The sequence below is a fragment of the Ursus maritimus genome (assembly GCF_017311325.1).
Source record: "Ursus maritimus isolate PB19 chromosome X unlocalized genomic scaffold, ASM1731132v1 scaffold_X1, whole genome shotgun sequence".
NCBI classification, from domain to species: domain Eukaryota; kingdom Metazoa; phylum Chordata; class Mammalia; order Carnivora; family Ursidae; genus Ursus; species Ursus maritimus.
Window position 1 is genome coordinate 58,978,092 of NW_024423319.1, and position 6,893 is coordinate 58,984,984.

The 6,893-nt window shown below is 36.3% G+C and overlaps 1 pseudogene; it reads left to right on the forward strand.

Annotated features, from left to right (window-relative positions):
- Positions 1-5,644: 5,644 nt before the first annotated feature.
- Positions 5,645-6,685, forward strand: LOC103671966 (annotated as a pseudogene).
- Positions 6,686-6,893: the final 208 nt, after the last annotated feature.

Below are 6,893 nucleotides of genomic sequence, written 5' to 3' on the forward strand. Positions count from 1 at the left end.
AATAGGGAATTTTAACACCACACTCACATCAATGGGCAGATCACCTAAGCAGAAAATCAACAAGGAAATGATGGTTTTGAATGACACACTGGATCAGGTGGACTTCACAGATATATTCAGAATATTTTATCCCAAAGCAGCAGAATACACATTCTTTTCAAGTGCACATGGGCTATTCTCCAGAATATATCACATACTATATCATAAATCAGGCCTCAATAGATAAAATGGTTAAGATAATACCATGCATATTTTCTGACCACAATGCTATGAAACATGAAGTCATCCACAAGAAAAAAAAATTGGAAATACCACAAATACGTGGAGGTTAAAGTCCATCCTACCAAAGAATTAGTGGGTAACACAGGAAATTAAAGAATAAATTAAAAAATACATGGAAAAAAATGAAAAGGAAAACACCATGGTCCAAAACCTTTGGGATGTGGCAAAAGCAGTCATAAGGGAGAACTATATAGTAATACAGGTCTACCTTAAGAAGCAAGAAAACTCCCAAATAAGCAACCTAAACTTACACCTAATGGAGATAGAAAAATAACAACAAATGAAGCTTTAAGTGAGGAGAAGGGGGGAAATAAAAGAGACTAGGTCAGAAATAACTGAAATAGAAAGTTAAAAAAAAAAAAAAACACCGAACAGTAGAACTGCTCAATGAAACCAGGAGCTGTTTGTTTGAAAACACTAATAAAAATTATAAGTATCTAGCCAGACTTATCAAAAAGAAAGGAGAAACGACACAAATAAATAAAAATCACAAATGAAATAGGAGAAATAAACAGCAATACCACAGAAATAAAAACAATTATAATAGAATATTATGAAAAATCATATGTCGACAAATTGGACAACCTCGAAGAAATGGGTAAATTCCTAGAAACATATAAATTACTGAAACTGTAAAAGCAAGAAAAGGAAAACATGAACAGACTGATAAGTATAAAGGAAATTGAATCAATAATCAAAAGTCTCCCAAAAACAAAAGACCAGGGTCAAATGGCTTCACAGGGGCATTCTACCAAGTATTTAAAGAAGCATTAAACTTATTCTTCTCAAACTATCCCAAAAATTATAATTGGAAGGAAAACTCCAAACTCATTCAAGGAGGCCAGCATTATGCTGATTTCAAAAACAGACAAAGACTCCAGTAAAAAAGAGAACTATAGGCCAATATCCCTGATGAACATGGATGCAAAAATTATTCACAAAATACTAAGAAATCAATTCCAACACTAGATTAAAAGAATCATTCACCACAATCAAGTGGGATTTATTCATGGGTTGCAAGGTTGGTTTAATATTCACAAATCAATCAATGTGATACACCACATTAATAAAACAAAGGATAAGAACCATATGATCCTGTCAATAGACACAGAAAAAGCATTTGACACAATATGGCATCTTTCTTGATTAAAAAACAAAAACAAAAACAAAAAACTTCAGTGTAGGGATAGAGGGAACATATCTCAAGATCATAAAAACCATATATGAAAAACCCACAGTGAATATCATCTTCAATAGGTAAAAACTGAGAGCTTTTCCCCTAAGATCAGGAACATGATAGGGATGTCCTCTTTCACCACTGTTGTTCAACATAGTACTGGAAGTCCTAGCCTCAGCTATGAGACAACAAAAAGAAATAAAACGCATCCAAATTAGCAAAGAAGAAGTCAAACTTTTACTCTTCACAGATAAAATGGTACTCTATGTTGAAAACTGAAAAGACTCCACCCCCCAAAATTGCTAGAACTTATACAGGAATTCAGCAAAGTTACAGGATATAGAATGAAAGCACAGAAGTCGATTGTATTTCTATACACTAACAAATATTGTTAAAATTTCTATAATATGAAAAGCAATGTACATATTTAATGCCATCCCTATGAAAACACCACCATCATCTTTCACAGTGCTGGAACAAACAATCCTAAAATTTGTATGGAACCACAAAGGAACCCAAATAGCCAAAGCAGTCTTGAAAAAGAAAAGCAAAGATGGAATCAGGCAACATGATGTCCCCAGCTTTGTTTTTCTTTTTCAACATTCCCTTGGTGATTCTGGTCTTCTCTGGTACCATACAAATTTTAGGATTGTTTGCTCCCGATCCTTGAAAAATGCCAATGGTATTTTAATAGGGATAACATTGAAAGTGTAGATTGCTCTGGGCAGGATAGATATTTTAACAATGTTTATTCTTCTAATCCATGAGCATGGAATGTTTTTCAATCTTTTTGTGACTTCCTCAATTTCTTTCATAAGTGTTCTGTAGTTCCTAGAGTATAGATTCTTTACCTCTTTGGTTAGGTTTATTCCTAGGTGTCTTATGGTTTTGGGTGCTATTGTAAACGGAATTGGTTCCTTAATTTCTCTTTCTTCTGCCTCATTGTTAGTGTACAGAAAAACAACTGATTTCTGTGCATTGATTTTGTACCCTGCCACATTGCTGAATTGCTGTATGAGTTCTAGTAATTTGGGGTTGGAGTCTTTTGGGTTTTCCACATAAAATATCATGTCATCTGCAAAGAGAGAGAGTTTGGCTTCTTTTTTGCCAGTTTGAATGCCTTTTATTTCTTTCTGTTGTCTGATTGCTGAGGCTAGGACTTCAAGCACTATGTTGAACAATAGTGGTGTGAGTGGTCATCCCTGTCATGTTCCTGACTTTAAGGGTAAAGCTCTCAGCTTTTCCCCATTGATAATGATATTCACTGTGGGCTTTTCATAGATGGTTTTTATGATATTGAGGAATGTTTCCTTTATTCCTGTACTCTGAAGAGTTTTAATCAGGAAAAAATGCTGTATTTTGTCAAATGCTTTATCTGCATCAATTGAAAGTATCATAGGTTTCTTGTCTTTTCTTTTATTAATATGCTCTATCACATTGATTGATTTGCATATGTTGAGCCACTCCTGCAGCCCAGGAATAAATCCCACTTGGCTGTGGTGAATAATCCTCTTAATGTACTCTTGGATCCTATTCACTAAGATCTTGTTCAGTATTTTGGCATCCATGTTCATTAGAGATATTAGTCTGTGATTCTCCTTTTTGATGGGATCTTTGCCTGGTTTTGGGATCATGGTAATGCCGATCTCAGAGAAGGAGTTTGTAAGTTTTCCTTCTGTTTCTATTTTTTGAACCAACTTCAGTAGAATAGGTATTATTTCTTCTTTAAATGTTTGGTAGAGTTCCCCCTTGGAAGCCATCTGGCCCTGGACTCTTGTTTTTTGGGAGGTTTTTGATTACTGCTTCAATTTTGTTACTGGTTATTGGTCTATTCAGATTGTCTATTTCTTCCTGTTTCAGTCTTGGTAGTTTATAAGTTTCCAGGAAGGCATCCATTTCTCCCATGTTGCTTAATTTGTTGGTGTATAGTTGCTCTTAATAATTTCTAATAATTGTTTCTATTTCCTCGATGTTAGTCATGATTCTCCCCTTTCATTCATGATTTTATTAATTTGGGTCCTTTCTCTTTTCTTTTTGGTAAGTCTGACCAGTGGTTTATCAATCTTATTAATTCTTTCAAAGAACCAGCTTCTTGTTTTGTTGATCTGCTGTACTGTTTTTCTGGTTTCTATTTCATTGATCTTTTTTCTAATCTTTATTATTTCTCTTCTCTTGCTTGGTTTAGGTTTTATTTGTTGTTCTTTCTCCAGCTCCTTTAGGTGTAAGGTTAGCTTGTGCATTTGGGATTTTTCTATTTTTGTGAGAGAGGCTTGGATGCCTATGTAATTCCTTCTTAGGACCACCTTTGACAATATGGAGTTTCCTCAAGGTGTTAAAAATAGAGCTACCCTACTATCCAGTGATTGCAGTACTAGGTATTTACCTCAAAGATGCAGATGTAGTGAAAATAAGGGGTACATGCATCCCAATGTTCATAGCAGCAATGTCCACAATAGCCAAACTGTGGAAGGAGCTGAGATGCTCTTCAACAGATGAATGGATAAAGAAGATGTGGTACAATGGAATATTATTCAGACAGCAGAAAATATGAATACCCACCATTTGCATCAACATGGATGGAACTATACGGGATTATGCTAAGTGAAGTCAAGGAGAGAGAGACAATTATCATATGGTTTCACTCATATGTAGAACATAAGCAATAGCAAGGAGGACAATATGGGAAGGGAGGGAAATCTGAAGGGGGATAAATCAAAGGGGGAGATGAACCATGAGAGACTATGGACCCCGGGAAACAAACTGAGAGTTTCAAAAGGGAGGGGGATTGGGGGATGGGGTAACAGTGTGATGGGTATTAAGGAGGGCATATGTCGTGATGAGCACTGGGTGTTATATGCAACTAACGAATCATTGAACACTACGTCAAAAACTAATGATGTACTATACAGTACCTAACTGAAAGTAATTTTAAAAAAAGAAAATCAAAACTGGAGACAATACAATTCTAGACCTCAAGTTATATTATAAAGCTGTAGTGAGACAGTATGGTACCGGCACAAAAATAAACATATAGATCAATTGAACAGAATAGAAAATCCAGAAATGGACCTATGATAGTATGATCAACTATTTGGCAAAGCAAGAAAGAATATCCAGTTGGAAAAAGGTTTTCAAAGAATTGTGTTGGGAAAACTGGACAGCAATATGCAAAAGAATGAAACTAGACACTTTCTTATACTGTACACAATAATAAATTCAAAATGGATGAAACACCTGAATTGGAGATAGGAAACCATTAAAATTCGAGAGGAGATCACAGGCAGTAAACACTTTGACATTGGTCATAGCAACGTCTTACTAGATATGTCTCCTGAGGCAAGAGGAAAAAAAGGAAAAATAAACTATTGGGACTTCTTCAAGATAAAAAGCTTCTGTACAGCAAAGGAGAAAACCAACAACACTAAAAGGCAACCTATGGTATGGGAAAAAATATTTGTGAATGACATACCTGATAAAGGATTACTATCCAAAACATATAAAAACTTATCAAACTCAACACCCAAAAAAAAATAATCCGGTTAAGAAATGGGCAGAATTCATGAATAGACATTTTTCCGAAGAAGACATACAAATGAAAAATGACATGAAAAGATGCTTGGGATGCCTGGGTGGCTCAGTCAGTTAAGCATCTGCCTTCAGCTCAGGTCATGATTGCAGGGTCATGGGATGGAGCCCTGCATCAGGCTCCCTGCTCAGCGGGGAGTCTGCTTCTCCCTTTCCCTCTGCCTGTCACTCCCCCTGCTTGTGCTCTCTCTTTCTCTGACAAATAAATAAATAAAATCTTAAAGAAAAGAAGAGATGCTCTACATCACTGATCAGGGAAATACAAATCAAAACTACATTGAGATATCACCTAACATCTGTCAGAATGGCTAAAATTAACAACCCAGGAAACAACAAATGTTGGTGAGAATTTGGAAAAACAGGAATCCTCTTGCTCTGTTGGGAATGCAAACTGGTGCGGCCACTCTGGAAAACAGTATGGAGATTCCATGAAAAGGTAAAAATAGAACTACCCTTTGACTCAGCAATTATACTACCAGGTATTCACCTAAAGGATACAAAAATACTGACTCAAAGGGATACATAAACCCTGATGTTTACAGCAGCATTATCAACAATAGCCAGATTATGGAAAGAGCCTAAATGTCCATCATCTAATGAATGGATACATAATGGGATATTACTCAGCTATAAAAAGGAATGAAGCTCTTCTGCCACCATTTTAAATCCAGCTCCATACAACGCTCCACTGTCACTGCTGCCACAACCCAGACTGTGGACCAGCAATCCTGGCTGACAACTCCACCACCATAGAGGACAGGAAGGAGTCCAGCAACACAGAGGAATTCACAGAGGGATCCAAGATCAATGTAAGCAAGAATCACCAGGATAATGGTATAATGTTTATTGGAGGCTTGAGCTGGGATATAAGCAAGAAAAATCTGACTGAATATTTGTCTCGATTTGGGGAAATTGTAGATGATACAACTAAAACAGATACAGTGACTGGAAGATCAAGAGGATTTGGATTTGTGCTTTTCAAAGATGCTGCTAGTGTTGATAAGGTTTTGGAACTGAAAGAACACAAACCAGATGGCAAATTGATGGACCCCAAAAGGGCCAAAGCTTTAAAAGGGAAAAAACCCACAAAACAGGTTTTTGTGGGTTGATTGATTCCAGATACTTCCGAAGAACAAATTAAAGACTATTTTGGAGCCTTTGGAGAGATTGAAAATATTGAACTTCCCATGGATACAAAAACAAATATGTTTTATCACTTATACAGATGAAGAGCCAGAAGAGAAATTGTTAGAAAGCAGATATCATCAAATTGTTTCTGGGAAGTGTGAAATCAAAGTTGCACAACCCAAAGATATATATAGGCATCAACAGCAACAACCAAAAGGAGGAAGAGGTGATGCAGCTGGTGAACGAGGTGGTATTAGGGGTCATGGATGAGGTCAGAGCCAAAACTGGAACCAAGGATTTGATAACTATTATGATCAAGGATATGGAAATTACAATAGTGCCTATGGTGGTGATCAAAATTATAGTGACTATGGCGGCTATGATTATACTAGGTATAACTATGGGAACTATGGATATGGACAGGGATATGCAGACTACAGTGGTCAATAGAGCACTTACAGCAAAACATCCCAAGAGGGTGGCAATCACCAAAACAATCACCAGCCGTACTAAAGGAGGATGTTGAAGAAAACAGGAGGGGATTGCTAAAGTTAACACATCTTGCAAGACGACATTGAAGATTGGTCTTCTGTTGATCTAAGACGATTATTTTGTAGAAGAGTTTCTGGTGTACAAGACACAACTGTGTCCAACTGTATATAGTTGCCAGTTAATTTTCTTTATTTTTACTTTGTTTTTTGCTATCTGTTTTATGACTCGA